The 18,933-nt window shown below is 35.3% G+C and overlaps 1 long non-coding RNA gene across 8 annotated transcripts; it reads right to left on the bottom strand.

The window, feature by feature from the left end:
• Positions 1-7,814: 7,814 nt before the first annotated feature.
• Positions 7,815-14,642, bottom strand: LOC133709266 (uncharacterized). Of its 8 annotated transcripts, none has more exons than XR_009846194.1 (7): positions 14,176-14,600; positions 13,291-13,454; positions 11,689-11,769; positions 11,125-11,216; positions 10,739-10,785; positions 9,295-9,493; positions 7,815-9,188 (listed from the first exon to the last, which is right to left on the bottom strand). It is a non-coding gene; the product is annotated as an uncharacterized LOC133709266 (long non-coding RNA). The 8 variants fall into 8 exon arrangements; XR_009846196.1 differs by having other exon boundaries at positions 11,714-11,769; XR_009846193.1 differs by having other exon boundaries at positions 11,125-11,769; positions 14,176-14,606.
• Between the last annotated feature and the right edge of the window lie 4,291 nt (positions 14,643-18,933).

Here is an 18,933-nt window from a genome sequence, read left to right as displayed (position 1 = left end):
AATTTGAATCGTGAAAGTCCTCTAGTGCATTGCATTTGAAAGTCCTTTAGGTATCATCCACCCATTATTATTAAAGCGATGGCTCTCTTTCTTTCATAATTTTATTTTGGTCCTGATTAGGTCCTTGAAACTTCAAGTTATGGTTAAGCTTAAACAATTCATTATGCTTACTACTTTCTAAACTAAAGCCCAGAGAGCAAGCAGGAGTAGGCTGCAATGAACCAACCGAATTGTAGACCAAGGGGGCCCCAGTGACGTGGCCAGTTAACATCCTCACAAACTGATTACTTTTTGTTGACTGTTAATGAGACGTTAACTGTAATTTGTGTGCCGTCGTGGTGAAAGGCCGAGGGGTTTCTGGTATTTTGGCATCTGGGATGAGAGGATCAAAACCAGGAAAGATATCTTGGAATGTGGTTTAACATTTCAACATCCCGCGTTCGGCAGCCTGTGCAATTTCACTTCCCTCCATTTTAGCTGTCAGATTCATTTCATTTCTCTTCCCATCACCACAGTCCTCCACTTACTTGCACAATCGCCACCCTCTTCAAAACCTGCGCTCTCTCTCTCTCTCGGAGCCAATGGGTTATCCTTCTCTCCATTTCAATTTGTAGGTAATGGGTAAGAACCCAAATGAGTTTTATTTTGGGGTTTCTTTTAGATCTGAGCATGAACACGTACCAAGTTTTGAAGACGCGAGCCCAACACCTGTAATCGACGTCAGAGTCATCAGGACGCAGAGCAAGGTCCAGAGGCAATTTTTATTAAATTTTGTCGTTGAAATTTTGTTTGTTTGTTTGTTTTATTAACTTTAGTCTTCGTGATTAATAGAATCAGAAGGATTAGTCCTTTAATTTTTAAGCAAATCTAGTTGATGCTGATTTGCCTTATAAGATTTGCTTAGCTTGGAATGTGGTTTGAGGTTATTGGTTCAGCCAGACGTTGGTGTGTGGTCTTGATGTGCTGTTGGCTTTTTTGCTAAATATAGTTTACATTATGGTTTGACTGAAAGTCTTGATTGTTAGTTTGTGTCTAGATTCTAGAATTGTAGAGGTTGTTTGTATTCGGAATTTTGAGAATTGTATATCATTGATTGTCTTGAAATGTTCTCTTCTGCCTGTAGTGATTACGGGGTGAAAGGTTTGATCGATTTTGAGTCCTTGATCTTAATTTGAAGAAGAAGAAGAATCATGCAGACACTGAGAAAGTTTTTAGGTTAGTCACAATCCAAATTTGAGGCATTATATATATATTCTTTTGCTGCCTTTTGTGGATGCATATCATCTTCTTCAAAACCAAGCGTCAATTCATTATGAATTGGATCCTTCTGCTGTAAATTCAGGATCATTAAATACCTGTTTCGGATTTGGAAATTGCTTGAGAATGCAAGACTGGACCTGTCTATTGTTTCTTACTACTATATCTGGGTGGGTTGTTAGCTTCAATAAATGAAATTACGTGTGCTCATAGGTGACTGGTTGTGACTGCAGGTGCTAAATAGGATAAGTGCTACTTCACCAAATCTCCCTGCTGTTTCTTCACTACTGCTTCTAAGGTTGTTTTGGAATGTTAACCTTTCTTGGTGTTTTCTTGGTGTTTTGGCTTGATCTCAAATTGGGTTTTTGTGGCTTGCACTTTTGCAGTGATATTGATACTAAGGTTTGTAATTTATTGTGGAAAGTTACAAACCGATGTTTAGTTTTTTACTTTCGAATAAGTTTGAATAGCAAAACGTATGTATTTTTTCTCACCTAGAAAATTGAAGATCATGTACCTTACTTTTATCTCCGTTCTTTTTTTCCTCTTTTATGTTCTGTATTTTGAAGCAATTGCTATGTCTGTTAGAAAAGTTTCATGTATTGTGTAACTTTCAGTGCGCACGATTAGTTGAGAGACTGTCCCACTTGTAGGACCAAACTATTTTATATAAGAAAGCTAAAGTTTTTGTACAACTGTAGTTACTGGTTTTTATTACCATATTTTCGTTAATTGGTTGGAGAAATTTTTGAATTCAAATATGCAAATTCAATGTATTGGTAGCTACTGCAAAAACATTTCACCAATCTGTCTACTGGTTTAATGAACTTGAAACTTTTTCCTGTGTACCTGCAGGAGCAGTATGAGTATTGCTGAAGCATTGCGATTGCAGGCAGAACTCCAAAAGCAGCTTCATGAACAACTTGAGGTATGCAGTTGGAAGCCATGCACTATCTTTATGTCTCTGAGCTGGTTGTTGGTTGGGATCTGTTTACAAGATTTTGTAGAGATTCGGAATATATAGAAATATATGTGCCAGAGTCTAGTCCTGAGAATAACTAATGATTTCTTCCGATTTGCTTCTTCTATACAAACTATATGCTACTATTATGACTTGCATAATACAAATTTCCAGATAGAGTTTTGCTTTACAGTTACAGAGTTTGGTTATGATGTGATACTTACATATCAAAGTTGAGATGACTGCTCTTTAGCGATAGCGAGCTTTGCTGACTGAAACCAAGCCTTAGTAGGTTTAGATCAAGCAGCTTTGGCAATTTAAAGCCACCAACTGTGGGGTTTATGAGTCAGAAGTAGTAAAGTTGGGCGGTTGAGCTGATGATCCAATGAATTGTATTTCATAGAGTTCTGGGGTATATTTATAACTGTGTACGCCTTTATACAGCTTTGATCCGATTCTACATCACCCAATCTTTCTCTTGGTTCTTATGACTTTTCTTCACTTTATTTGGAACAAGCTGACTTAAATCTTTAGCTGAGATGATCCTCTTGTTTATTACTTTTATATTTCCAGTCCTAAACAAACCCAAAATGACTGTTATTCAAGTGATGCCAAACCCATCAGTCAAATGATGATGTTATTCATGAATGCCAAACCTGTCATCTTCAGCTGATGAGCCTTTTTTTTGTTCTGTTTTTGTTCTTGGCTAGGTAAGTAGTTTATTGCACATACTTTGTGGTACCATTTGTGTGTTTTCAGTTTTTTTGTTTTCTGTTCAGTGCACTTCTATGTTGGTTTTGATAAGACCAGCTTTTAAATAGTTTTAACAGATTAGTGCAAAAAAAATACACTAGAAAGACCCATCTCTTGTTCGAGTTACTTAGAAAAGTGATGATCATTTCCATTTAGATATGCAGCTAGAAACATTGATGCATGTTTTCTCTTCGCGAATTCGGTTCTGGAGAAAGAGCATACGATCTCGTATGATAATAGGATCGATAGCAGGCATATGTTCCCAGAACGCACCCAGCGTTTGCTCCCGTTGGAGCTTCTCGTTTTCCACCTGACGTATTTCTTGCTCAATTATCCGTTACAGAATTTCATTCTAGGTTAATTGTTAGCTCGATGGATGGGAATACTCGTAAAATACACAAGAAAAGAACTAAGAATAGGTATTCCACCTGAGAGAATGAGTGAAGGCGACTGTGAGCATTCTTTTGTCTTAAAGGATGGTCTTGGATATGTGCTGCATCTGTAGGGTTATTGACAGAGGAATTGACACGATATTTGAGTTTCAGTGTAACAAGGTATTGCTGCCCCCATAAGTACCTAGAATACCATCATGTTAGTATAATCAGCTTGCTAGTTGCTGATGGAAAGAGCTATAAACTGATATGTCCTTGTCACTTTGTTCTTTTCTCCTCTATATTGAATGAAGTAGCCTGAACTTTGTTTTTTAGGGATGGACTCTTTTACAAGATACTCTTTTTTCAATTGTAAGGACAAGCAAATATTGCTCACACTTTCTTGCTGTCTAAACATCACTCAGTCCTTGGCTGTTTAATCTTAGGCTATAACTTTAATTTCAGTTTTGTTTAGGTGGTGCACTCTGTATACTAACTTCTTTATGCTAATTTGTGTTCTCAATATGGCTAATTCTATCTAATCAGATCATTTTCTTATGACAAGGCAATTTAAGTATGGTCATGGCTCTAGCTGGGAATAAAGCAAATCTGGCAGAGTGAAGGAAAGTGGCAGCAGAGGTAATTATCATTTCTGTTTCTGTATCCTGCTTACTGGTTGACTTTTATACAGCTCTTGATTGTTTGTGTCAAATTTTTTTGATCTTGATTCATCAATGATCAAGCAATCTAATATGAAAATAATTCTATTGATATGCTTAGTTTCATTCGTTGCATAGTAATGTTTGTGTTTCTATTGATGTTGGACTATAGTTTACGGTCTCATTCTTATGGTAATTGCCCCTGCATCATGAACCTGATTTAACCATGATCTTTTCCTGGTAATTGTGGCTTGAAGGATAATTGTGTCTAGTGTATGTTTTCTTTTATTTCCCTCTCTAGGTCAGTTTTTTATTCTAGGATGTCTTGGCTCCTAGGATGAGATTGTGATAAAAATCTACAGGAAAAATTGCATGAACAATGGTTATGCTCATCAGCAACTGTTTAATTCTGTGAAATTTATGTATTTCGTAAATAAAGGAAGCTGAAGAAGAAAATGAGACTTCAATTACTATTTGTTGAATTGAATACCAATTGATTATGTTGTCTGCTTTCAAAAACAGTTGATTAAACTGAAAGGACATATACAAAAAGCTGGATAAACTTCCAGGCTGAAGATGGTAAAAGACTTTTGTAGACTTTCTGATCTAATCTGATTGAAATTTAGACTGTTTGTTATATGAGAAAATGCATATTTTTCATACGAAACCTGTTGCTCTTGCAGGAGGCACAAGCAAATACACTAAAGTAATTGGTACGTGAAGTAGAACGAGGAAGATCCTTGTAAAAGTTTGAACCCTATGTAGTAGAGAGAGATAACTACCTTGTAAAACTCAATTATCTTGTAAACTTTCGTAGAAGCTTCATTCCTTTTATAACATTTATGAGAAAAATTAAAATGTATCATTCCCTTTCGTACAAGCTTTATTCCCTTGTTGTATAGCTTTTATACAAAAAACATTGGCATGCATTTTTTTTTCCCGAATCAGTCATTGTCATTGAAATAATTGGGCCACAACGGCGTATGGCATATGCTTCCACTGCTACAGTGACATGTGAAGTGGATAGGAAAATGAAGAGAAGTGGTGGAAGCTATTATAGGGTGGTAGATTTTTGAATTTGCATACCAAATTTTGTTTATTCATAAATAACACTTGCGCAATTCAAAAAAATGTCAGACAAAATGGTCAACTCTTTACACACTTATACTTATACCAGGAGGAGATAAACTTCTAGAAAGTTTTACATTAGTTTATATAGCCCATTCCCACGAGAGTGTGAGAGCTGACAGATCAAAAAAATAAATTGCGAAGGACCAGTTATGAGCATATTAGTTTTATGTGGTCCTAGGGCTTAGAGTTGACCTAGTAGATCGAGACCCAAACGACAACGAAAATAGCTGAAATTTTGACCATAACCGTATCTTCTTATCATGATAACATCCAACGGCCAATTTTGATAAATTATATTTCCTCCACCATGTTGCTCTTAGAAGGTATAATTTTGTAATAAACCTAATAAACAAGGTAGACCCCATTACTAGGCATATGAGGATTTTGGGAGATCCAAAAATTTGTAACTGAAAATCGATAAATTTGAGTTTACCCATCTATTTACAGCATATTAATAGGTACTTTGTACAAAAATTAACAGGATCCACAGTCATTTCGACATCAAACAAAGCGATCAACTCTTTATATACTTATATTTCCCTAAGGGGAGCTATACCAGGAGGAGATAAACTTTCAGAAGTGTTTACATTAGTTTATATAGCTTATATCCACGAGAGTGTGAGAGCTGACAGATCGAAAAAATAAATTGCGAAGGACCGGCTATAAGCATATTAGTTTTATGTGGTATTTAGGATTCAGAGTTGACCCAGTAGATCGAGACCCAAATGACGACGAAAATAAATGAAATTTTGACCATAACTATATCTTCTTATCATGATAACATCCAAAGGTCAATTTTGATAAATTATACTTCCTCCACCATGTTGCTCTTGGAAGGTATAATTTTATAATACACCTAATAAACAAGTTAGATCACATTACTATGCATATAAGGATTTTGTGCGATCTAAAAATTCATAACTGAAAATCGGTAAATTTGAGATTACCCATCTATTTACAGCGTATTAATAAGTATTGTGTACAAAAATTAACCTGATCCGCCGTCATTTCGATATCAAACAAAGCGGTCAACTTTTTATACACTTATACTTCCCTAAGGACAGCTATACCAGAAGGAGATAAACTTTCAGAAGTGTTTACATTAGTTTATATAGCTTATACCCACGAGAGTGTGAGAGCTGACATATCGAAAAAATAAATTGCAAAGGACCGGTTATGAGCATATTAGTTTTTATGTGGTATTTAAGGTTTAGAGTTGACCCAATAGATCGAGACCCAAACGACAATGAAAATAACTGAAATTTTCACCATATCCATATCTTCTTATCATGATAACATCCAACGACCAATTTTGATAAATTATATTTCCTCCACCATGTTGCTCTTGGAAGGTATAATTTTGTAGTACACCTAAGAAACAAGTTAGACCACATTACTAGGCATATAAGGATTTTTTGCAATCTAAAAATTCGTAACTGGAAATTGATAAATTTGAGATTACCCGTCTATTTATAGTGCATTAATATGTACTATGTAAAAAAATTAACCCGATCCGCCGTCAATCCGACGTCAAACAAAGAGGTCAACTCTTTATACACTTATACTTCCCTAAGGAAAGCTATACCAGGTCGAGATAAACTTCTAGAAATTTTTACATTAGTTTATATATCCCATACCCACGACAGTGTGAGAGCTGACAGATCGAAAAAATAAATTGCGAATGACCGGTTATGAGCATGTTAGTTTTACGTGATATTTAGGGTTTATAGTTGACCCAGTAGATCGAGACCTAAAGGATGACTAAAATAGCTGAAATTTGACCATAACCATATATTCTTATCATGATAATATCTAACGGCTAATTTTGATAAATTATATTTTCTTCACCATGTTGTTCTTGGAAGATATAATTTTGTAATACACCTAATAAACAAGTTAGACCACATTACTAAGCATATAAGAATTTTGTGCGGTCTAAAAATTCGTAACTGGAAATCGGTAAATTTGTGATTACCCATATATTTATAGCGTATCAATAAGTACTGTGTAAAAAACTTAACCCGATCCGCCGTCAATTCGACATCAAACAAAGCGGTCAACTCTTTATACACTTATACGTCCCTAAAAGGAGCTATACCAAGACGAGATAAGCTTCTAGAAATTTTTACACTAGTTTATATATCTCATACCCACGAGAGTGTGAGAGCTGATAGATCGAAAAAATAAATTGCGAAGGACCGACTATAAGCATATTAGTTTTATGTGGTATTTAGGGTTCAGAGTTGACCCAATAGATCAAGACCCAAACGACCACGAAAATAACTGAAATTTTGACCATAACCATATCTTCCTATCATGCAAAGGTCGATTTTGATAAATTATATTTCCTCCCATGTTGCTCATGGAAGGTATAATTTTGTAATATACCTAATATATAAGTTATACCACATCACTAGGCATATGAGGATTTTGCTGACATCCGAGCTATTTATTATGATTTTTAGAAGTTTCGGAATTTTAAAAGTTATTTATGTATAATATTCTCAAAAATATATAAATAATTTATTAGAAAACAATTTTCAAAAAATGTGACCTGGACCGTCTGCTCTGCACCTTTTGATCTGAGTTATTAATAGAAATTACTAGCAACGGTGCCCACGCTTTGCTGCGGGATGTGAAACATAACCATAATGTCTTTTCCTACTTCTTAAACTTAAAAGGTGAGTATAAATGATAGAACTGTTTTCATTACTGTAGATCATCTAAAACAAAGGATGATCTTATCATAGTGGAGTGTTCAAAAAATAGGCTATCCAAGGTTTACTTATTTACAGTTGTTGCTGGAATATTTTCCAAAAAGTAGTTGTTCTAGTTGGTCTAGGTGTATATAAACAAAACGTGTTAGCCTATCAAAAAATTGCTTGCTCCAGTAATATCTAAACAAAAAGTGGAGCAAGAATTGCAATGACATGCTGCTTCAGTCAGTTTTCTGCTTGTTGGGTTGTGCACCGTATGTGATGACATTGCTGGTTCAATGTTAGCTTCCCTATCATTGTGAAAAAATAAAGGGAAAATCGTCCAAACAGTGTCTGAACTTTTCCAGACTATTAATTTTCGTACCTATACTTTAAAAAACATCAAAATGGTACCTGAAGATTTCAACCCGACCCAATTTCTGTACCTGGCAACAGTAATATCGTCAATGGCGTTAATTTTTGAAGGGTAAAATTGGTACTTCATATGGTTTGAGATCAGATGCGGAGCCACCCCGAAACTTCTCGTCTTGGCTCATCCTATTCGTCTCCGTCACTTACATCGTCTATGACTCTATGCCCTCAAGCTCGCCTCCACCTCAAGCGCCGCCAGTGACATCGACGACCCGTTCTCCACTCCCCGCCACCTCACCACCCCAACCTCATTACTCACCAACACCAACAACAATTGATGAATCCCAATCCCAGTATAAAACGACATCCGAGTCCTTGTATTGCATTTTTCATCAATCCGAACACCAGCAAAATTCTCCTCTGGTCTTGCAAGTTCTGTCAACGGTGGCAAAACTCTCCGCTTGAGAACAGTATCTTATCCCTGTGCGGTGAGAATGACAAGGCCGGAAGCGGCGGAGCATCAACTATATCTTTAATTTCTTTTGGATTACTTCATGAGGTTTTAATTGTTTGTTCTGTTGATATCCATGAAATGAAGGTTGATTGAGAATTTTGCAGTAGTCTAATCAAATAGTAGTTTAGAAATAGCTTTGTTGCAAATGAGGTATGGCCACAGTAAGAACTTCCTTTATAGGATCAAGAGAGGAGGAGTAAATAAAGGAAGAACTTTTCAAAAGTGGTTCTACTTCCAGCGAAGGAGGTTTCAAGCAGAACTGGGAAATTGATTTTTGCCAAGTATATCTCTATTGCCGAAAGGGTAGATGGCATGTTCCCCACAAGATGGTTTATTGAGAGATTGAGGTAATTTAGTCCCTGACCCAGACGATCTCGTGCAGCTCCACTTGAGTGAGTTTGGGCAACCAAAGAAACCTTTAGGAATCGACCCATTTAGAAAGTTCTCACCCATTTGAATCAAGATGCAGAGCTCCTGTCAAATTTTTTTTTTTTTTTTTTTTAATTAAATAGAGGATTAGGCCCTGTCAATTTGTTCAAAGACAAGTCTAGGATTTGAAGTTTTCCATTTCTGTCCATACCTTGAGTAATAGACCCAGTGAAGTTGTTCTCCAATAGCTGCAAAACCTGGAGCTCGGGCAAGTCTGCCTCGCTACACACGGCCTACACCCCGCCTGCGCAAAGCTTGCCCAGCCCCGCGAGTCCATTAGCCTCGCTAGCTCACGCATATGCCCTGCTCAACCCTTGCAGCCCCGCCCAGCCCATGCACGGCCCCCAGCCCTTCAATTTGAATAAACCAGATTAAGGTTTTGGAGGCCGAAGAATTTTAGCACTATTATGAAGTGAATCAACCATCAGAGAAAGAGAGAAAGAAAAGAATCCGAAAGCAGGTGGAAGGAGAGGGTTAACTTCAAGTTTTTTCTTTTTCTTTTCAGAAGTACCAATTTTACCCTTTAAAAGTTAACGCCGTTGACGATATTACTGTTGTCAGGTACGGAAATTGGATCGGGTTTAAATCTTCAGGTATCATTTTGATGTTTTTGAAAGTATAGATACGAAAATTAATAGTCTGGAAAAGTTCAGACACTGTTTGGACGATTTTCCCAAAAATAAAACACAGTTACTGTTTTTTTTCAATGCACAATAGGAAGGTAGAAGGGTAAACTGAGGGTTTGATCAAAGAAGCCAAGAGGGGATATATAATTGGAGAAAAAGAAAAAGAAGTCGGTAAGTTCTAGGCAAGATTAACATTAATGATCATCAATCAAGTTCCTTAGGAATACATAAGAATCAATAAATTTTTAAGAACGACCAAGCAAAAGTATTTAGATCGAATTCCTTCATTGTAAAACAGGAGGAAACACACGATAAGAAGAGATTATCAAAAACAAAAAAACAAAAGAAATATGAAAAAAGAGCAAATGAGTCAATGTAAAAGATGCGAAATAAAGTTGCATCAGCATGAAGATCTTTATCTTACCACAGGGAAAGCACTAATTCAATAGTAAGGACACAGTTTAGAAATCTTATAATGTATTGCCATACATTCAAACATACATTACCAAATACGTTGCACTTAAATATTATAATCTATCACTTAAAAATGTATTGTAGAAGCTTGTTGTCCTCACAATTAATTGAAGATCAAAGCTGCAGATTGATAGAAAACAACATTCATACACAGAAACCAGAGATTCATATATCTGCTATTGGATTACATAATCAAACTCCTTCCAGGATTTCTTCTCCTTTGTTTCTTTACAAAAAATTAAGAATTTATGATCCCAATACTTCAATGTCAGAAGCAGAGACTGAAACTAAAAACCCAATAGCAAATGAAGTTTCTAATGCTAATCAATCAAATCCAAGCTAACTAATTTTCATTAGCAGAGCAATACCATCACAATACAGATTCTAGTGCATGTCTCATCAATCAAAAGCACCTAATGCAGCTATATGCAGTCTACGCACCTGTACCATTAAGAAGAATCAAAATCTAAAGAAATAAATGGAAGGGGTATATACCTGAAGATTAAGTGATTGATATAAAACTGCATGTTCTTTGATCCTTACTGAAAAGGGGTGCAAATATATTGCAAATTAATCAAATTGCAAGGGCTAGAAATCAGCAAAAGGCTAAAAATGTTAATCATCAAATGATAAACTGAAATTTGTAATAAAAAATAGTCCATACAGAAGCAAATTTCATGTATCACTCAAATAAGGCATGATAGTGAATTGAAACAATTTAAGTATGCTCATTGACACATGTCTACAATACCGATTTCTAATTTCCAACTCCCTCATTTTCACTGAGTCATATTTCAAACAGTCAATCTATAAACAAAGATAGCACTTATTCGATTTATCCCCTAGCCATAAGCACAGAAAATATAAATACAAATACATACCGATACAAAAGATAACAGGGACTCGCCAGAAAGATACAATCTTCTGGTGCCTAATGAGATTATCCAGTTGAGATTCACCTCCTTAAAAGTTACTAAACACAATAAAACAAACAAATGAAAATGGAAATCCGAAGCAAAGTTAAGAAGCTTGGCACAGGAAGAAGACAGCTAAACCCAAAAAGAAACTGAAGAAACAAAGCCTACACAATACTTTTGCTGATATGAAGGAGCTAGCAGACCTCATATTCCTTTTTAATAAGGTTCCTTATAGGTCAGGACATATGCGAAGAATAGCTAGCCAGCCAAGGCTTATTCCAGAATAAGAATATTCTAAGTCTCTGTATTAATTAGTTACGCTCAGGCGATATGCATGGCTATATGCATGTAGTCCTAAGTAAGCATATTAGATCAACATTATTTTGAAAAGACAACAATGGCAAACGTTCAAAAGAAAACTTGGGGAAAAAATACCAACTTTAGAAGATACTGACCAAATAATTTCCTCAACCCCTAGTAAACCAGATAATGAGATACATATTTAAAACTCTTGAGTAGAAAATCTACCATTGCTTGAAAGAACAAATATTACTTGGGATGAGAAGAAAGTGCATCTGGTGATTGCTTCTTCATTCCAACAAACAAACTCTGTCACAACAATAACAAATATGGCTGATTTGTTGCAAGGTAAACACAGCAAATAATAAGCAAATAGACAACTACTTCAAAATTCTCACATTCTCATACTTTAAACCAAAAAAATCTCCTTCTCATAATGTAAAACATTGAACTTGCATATGAAGACAGTAATTGAAAGCATGTTTAATTATATATGTACAGTAATTCAAACTTAAAATATTTTGAAGAAACTAATAGCAGTCCCAAGACATTTCAGTTTGTTCATGACCAACAGAATCAGATCCACTTTGGAGTACATATTCTACAGCAGCATGACAAAACCAGTACACATTGGTAAAGCTAAATATGTAGTAAAGCACTTCCTATTCTAAACCCTAAGCAATGCAAAATATGAAATACTAAATTAGAAAAGCCAATTCACAACTCACATGCTCTGTTTGAATTCCAAGAACAACAAAAGTACACAAATAAGAAATAAAAACTCAAACAGCTTTGCATAGTCATTGATTACTCTATAGTGCTGCTTCTCTATACAGTCTAAAACATTTTAAAACACTACCTAAATTCCTGTGAGTTGTCAGTACAAAGCAGAGTTTATCTGGATTGTTGGACACATGAAGTGACAAAATGAATCTCAAGAAAATGATTTATTGAAAAAAGTTTATGAGTGGCTCACTACTAACTAATATGAACTGAAACAATTTCAGTAGCTATTGCAGAAACCATAACAAAATATCATTAACACTTGTATTAAACCACTGTAATGTGTTTCCAAACATGCCTTCTAACACTATATAAAATCAACAGAACAAACAGAACCATGGAAAATAAAACATAGAAGTTAATCACAACCTCTTCGGTATAACAAACAGAAGTAAAACCCATAACGAATATTGACCTATATATATATATTCAAGAGAAATGGGAACACCAATAATATGCTGACCGAAAGAAATACTTGAACCTTCTATGCGTTTTAAGGATCAAGTAATAATTGCACATGCATCTATTAAAGAGCCAACTCTCTTATCTGTAGCAACCACACATAATCCAGGACCTCCAATTAGTCAATAAGATTGACTATACTCACATAAATAAATAAACAATGAAAGTTTGACAAAGCATGAAGAGCTGCAACAAAAAATGATCCATGATCCCCTCAAAATTTGTTTTAGCATATCAAGTATATCAGCTAATACATCATAAAAAACCAAAAGGCAAAGATCCATGATAATCAAAAATCAAATACAATGCTGAAAATATTCCAGTTACATTCCAAATCAAACAAAACTAAGACAATTCAGACAGAAACTCTAAAACAAAAACAACATTGCCTGCCAAAATTCATTCACCAACCATAGACTAACAAATTGACAGATGATGAAGAAAGCAGGAGTTAATTCATAGATTGGGGATTAAGAGTTGCTACTACTGATGATGAAGCAAGCAAGAGTCGATTGGTTGTAAAATATGTCACTAAGAGATATATGAAATTTAACCCTATTTTTTTTTCCCAAGTCGTTCAGTGACCTGTGATGAACTTCAGCAATGCCCATCAATTTGAGGTAATGGCTGAAAGCACGAGCGAGAGTGAGTGCCTCCTCTAAGCTCATCTTCAAAATTTCCGACGCTTGCTTCTTCTCCAGCAGCTCCGCCGTGTCCTCCATCCCCGCCAGCCTCATACTACAAGTACTCTAAGCACAAAAACGCCCCGTTTCAATTTTCCTCATCGGCAACCAAACAAGATATTGGAAAACAAGACAAAATCAAAAGCAAACAAGAAGGTGCAAAAGCGTGAAAGAAGAAGAAGAAGAGGGAACATATTCACTTATGCAGAAGACTCATTACTGTAAAGCTAAGATGACAAGATGAACACCATCTGAACCAACACAATGTCTTCATTGGTAAAATATGGTCAGAATTTCACCGACAGGGAACTTGACTGAAATGCAGGCTACCTAGTACAGTGTTACATTTGGTTTCTCATTGTAGTCTAATTGGCTTATGCTCCCGAAAAATCTGAGTTCAATTGATTTGTAGGTGTGTTGGATTGCCTGAAAAGCCTCTTTGTTATTGCTAGATTATAGCATCCAAGGGCAATGTAGTTGTATGGTGCAAACAATAGCTGAAATTGTGTTGAAAGGCAAACCATGTAGCATAAATGGGGGATGAATAATAATAATATTAAGCCTTGGTTTATGCATCTGAATAAAGGTTAACTAATCTATGCAACTAGAATAAATCCCCGGAATGGAATTCAATAGGGGGGAAACCAGAAAAACCAAATATAATCAATCACCCACAAGCTATGCCCTTTTCTGCAGAATTGAATTCGAAAAGCGAAATATAGCGATGAACGTAAATCATTGTAATACGTAAAACGAAAAACAATTGGGTAAAGTTGAGAAGAGAAACCTGCATCCATTTGGCGGTGTGAGGAAGATGATTTGATTAGGGATTTCACGCCATTCCTGATTCCACCCTCACCAAAAGTTTTGCCTTATTTCGCAACTTCTGAAACTCGGACTGTCGCTTCCTTTCCAGGTCGCAATTTCGTTTGAACCGCCCTTCTCAAAATGACCTATTGTTTGCAAATTTGTGTTTTCTTCAAAGGGGAATTTTATGTTTTGTAGAAATGAAGGACTACGGAGAAGGGTTTTTAGTCTTGGAACCTTATCTCCTCCTCGATGCAGCTGCCTTCTCCTTCTCCCCTAAAAGCCCCCTCTGTAACTTCATACTTTACAGTTTCATCTAACTTGTCCTATTCGAGTTGACTCGGTCAGTGTAACGGAAAAGCAGACGGCATCTGTTGGTCTACAAATCTTTTGGTTCATTCCAGACTCCTCCGAGCAACACAACCCATTACTACAAGGGTTTATGCATTAAATAGTTAGGTTTTGAATAAATATAATTAAGATTGTAGGACTTTAACCTATATTCTGGCATGGAGCAGTAGACCTGTCAATTGTTTAAACCTATGCTTGTCTTTTTCCTATTAATTGCTACAAGTATGATTATATTTATCCCATGTAGTTAGGTTAAACCTATGCTTGTCTTTTTTCTATTAATTGCTACAAGTAATTCAACTTCTGTCTCTGTATTAAGCAATTAACCCACGAAACAGGGGTCCTGGTTTTACTACTACACAAAGTGGTCTTGGGTCACCTGGATTTGGACCTAGTGCCTTCTCAATTTTTCTCAATTTACCCTGAGATTTAGGGCCCCAAATTAGTCATTGAGAATTAGCTAATATTGTCTAATATTCAAGTTATTATTATAGATTTTACTCATTTTAGAAACAAAGTGAACTCAGGACTTATGATCGAACCTCTTAAATTTTCTATTTGGACCTCTCATACTTAGTACACCTCTAATTTACTTTTTAGAATACTTGAAAAGCTAAGTAGACATCTTTATCTTTACCAAAACACCCTTGAACATGAGATACAACAATCTGTTACTCTACTTTTTATATGTATCTTCAACCACGAGAAAAAGAATGAATTAAAATCATATGATATTGTTCTCTTATGAGTAGGTCTCTCCTCCACCAAAATTAATCAGAAAGTTGGTTCTCGATCTTGATATGTTGCTGGAATCCCTTTGAATTTGCTAAAAGAAGGATTTCAAGGGTTTTGGGTTGAAAGATCGAGTAATAACTATATCACAATATTGAATGAATTTAGTTTAAGGAAATTTTATATCAGATTGTTTTTAATTTACTTTTATCATTTATAATTATTATTTTTGGTAAATTATAAAACTACTTAGGCAATATAAGGAAATTTCGGAAAAAAAAATTAATTGAATGTTATATTTGGGGAGGTAAGAGCATCTTTAGCAATGCTAGCTATTTTTTAGTCAAATTTTAGCTAAAGTAGCTAAAAAGTCATTTTGATTAGCCACTTTAGAAATACATCTGTACCAGTGCTCTCTATTTTAGCTAGTTTTGAATTTATATTATTTTTTAAATGAAGATTAAATAGTTTAAATATACTTATAAGTTACATAAGATAACTCAAATAGAATGTTTTAAATTATAGAGAGGCTCATCTCGCTCTCTATATTTAGGAGCGAGATATCTAAAAGTTATAATAGAGAGCCACTTAGGAGTCTGGTGCAGCTGCTAAAATATATAAAAAGCTAAACACGCTCTCCAAAATAGCTAAGGAGTCAAAATAGAGAGTCTGCTAAAGATGCTCTAAGAAGAGTATTTGTTTTTTTTTAATCTCTTTGTCCTTATTTGTTTTTTCATATAATTTGACAAAGTCTATTAATAATTGAAAAAAGTTGGAAGTTCAAATATCAAATTTGGAGGTCTAACTAGAACCACCCTAAATATAATTAAGATTGTAGGACTTTAACCTGTATTCTGGGCCTGGGGCAGTAGGCCTGTCGTTTGCCTTCTGGGTCATTCCATTATTCCTTCTTTCTTCCTTTGGATCGGGCCTGGGGGTCTTTTTGGGGGTGGCAGAGCCCTAATTATGTTCTTTTGCTTTGAATAATTAATTAATTATCCTCACCATGTTCTGCCCTCGATTGTAGCTATTTGCTGGTTGATGAGTGACGATGTACACCATGAGGGTCTTAGGCGTCAACGCTTATTAAGTTAGTGGCTCTGATTTAGGGTTGGATAGGTGTAGGAATTTTTTACATTTTTCTTTTTTACATTTTATTTTTTAGTTTGGTTTGTTTGTTTTTGGTAGCTCTGCTATATGCAGTCTGATTTGGTCATCGAGATGTAATATGAGGGATTTTCGAATTCCTCTAACTTGACCGAGAGAGGTCGTTATATTAATAGAACTTAATTCCATTTCCCTAAAAAAAAAAATGTATTCAAAAGAGTGCTCGGAGTCAGGCAATGAATTGTTCAACAATACACAATATCGAGAAAGTAACTAACATACAGAATAACAAACATACATAACAATATAGTTAGGATTTGAATAAATATAATTAAGATTGTAGGACTTTAACTTGTATTCAAAATAGTGCTCAGAGTCAGACAACAAATTGTTCAACAATATACAATATCGAGAAAGTAACTAACATACGGAATAACAAACATACATAACAATATAAGATTTAATGAGGTTACCTCTCACTCCTTTTTTTAAGGTACGTCTATTTGGGTATGACCTGATCTTTCTTGGCTGTTGAAAATAATAACAAAGTAGTAGTACAAACTGTATCACACAAGTTTATATCTCAAATTCGATCCCTTGAACCCTAGTACATCCATCTTAGCTCACTCTCAATACTAGATATAGATATCTCTACAAATTCTACACTCAACGCAATGCACTACTATCCTTTTCTTAAGGTGGATGACGATGATGGCTTCTAGCTTGGGACTGATAACCTAAGCTCAATAATGTGAATCAATTTTCTTTTTTAGGGTCTATGACAACGCTCACCACAAAAATGTAATGGACAATTAACAATACTGCCGACCTTATTTAAATACAAGAGGATGAAGAAGAACCCAATGTTCTAGAAGTTTAGGCATTCTAACATAGCACATGCTCCCTCTCTACCATCTGCCTTACCTAAAAGGACTCTAGTGCATTGCATTTGAAAGTCCTCTAGGTATCATCCACCCATTATTATTAAAGTGATGGCTCTCTTTCTTTCAGAATTCTGATAGGAGATTTAGGACCCCAAATTAGTTGTTGAGAAAGAGCTATTATTGTTGTCACGCCCCGAATTTTGAATAAAGAAATTCAAATCTGAAACGCGAGAACATAACAATAACAAGAAAACACAAAGAGAAAATTTTTCAATAAATCAAGCAACTAAACAAACTGAGCTAATAATGTCAATACCGACTCGTTCTTTAGAGTCACATATTACATTACAGATAGTTTACAAATCAAACTGAATGACAATTCAATAAGTAAACACACCCACCACAACTCACTACCCAGCAGAAGACTTAAAACTAAGAGCACCCTTCCATGTCCACGCCATCGAACGTACACCTCAGCTTTGATAACGAATAAACGATATTCAAACCTGCACAATAAACCCTACACCATAGAATAGTGCACCGGGATTGAACAAAACAAACCCGGTAAGCATTTCAGCCCGTATGAGTAAACTCAATTAAAATGACTCACGTCACTCATGCTTATAATTTCTCAGCTTGTGAGATAATTAAAGCAACAATATTTAATTCCACAAAACACAACCAAACATCAAGTTCATATCATATCATCACAACGACAAATCACACTCACTTCCCTTCAACATAAAGCATTTGTCAAATCGATGACCTCACAACTCATTTCCCAATCACTACAGATCACAACCCACAATAAGAATTAAGCAAAATCAGCAATCCCTGCATAGAAACTTAGTTCAGGAGATCACATGAAAACAAACAAAAGAAATCATATAAATCCCTGCATAGAGTTTAGTTCAGGAATTTACATTAAAACAAACAATACAAAAAGCGGTAATCCCTGCATATAACTTAGTTCAGGAGATTACATTAAAACAAACAATTCAAAAGACAGTAATCCCTGCATATGACTTAGTTCAGGAGATTACTTAAAAAACAACAATTAGAAGGAAAAGGAAAATCAATGAAGAAGTCCAACATCTCACACTAAAGTCAATGATCACCCATCAACTCCAAACTAAAGTCGATAGTCGATGTTCACCCATCGACTCAGACTAAAGTAGATGATCACCCATCAACTCCCAATAAACACCAGATCCGAAGATTAGAAAACGGTCACCACTGTGACTCCAGATCCGAAGATCAGAAAACGGTCACCACTGTGACTCTAGATCTGAAGATCAGAAAACATTTACAAAGAATCCCACATGACTCAAAATGTTACCCCAATTCAATTTCTCTATCAACACGACAAATCAACAAGCCCCTAATATAACGAATTTTCCACAAAGAGTAAACGCGCAAAACCACATTTTGAATAATTCACAGTTCATACGCACATCACAATGTCACGCCATCTATATATATATTTCACGTAAATATATATATACGTACTCATTCACGCAGGAATGACCACTAATACCAACTATAGTTTTATAAATTAACTACTCGAAAATCATTTTATATCAAAACCATGTTTTAACTTACCCATGAACCGTTGTCGATCAAGTTCATATAATTTAAAACAAATAATTTATTTTGATAAATAT

The sequence above is a fragment of the Rosa rugosa genome, chromosome 5 (assembly GCF_958449725.1).
Source record: "Rosa rugosa chromosome 5, drRosRugo1.1, whole genome shotgun sequence".
In the NCBI taxonomy this organism is placed as follows: Eukaryota; Viridiplantae; Streptophyta; class Magnoliopsida; order Rosales; family Rosaceae; genus Rosa; species Rosa rugosa.
Note: the sequence above shows the minus strand (reverse complement) of the source record. Positions and strands in the feature narration are given on the sequence as shown.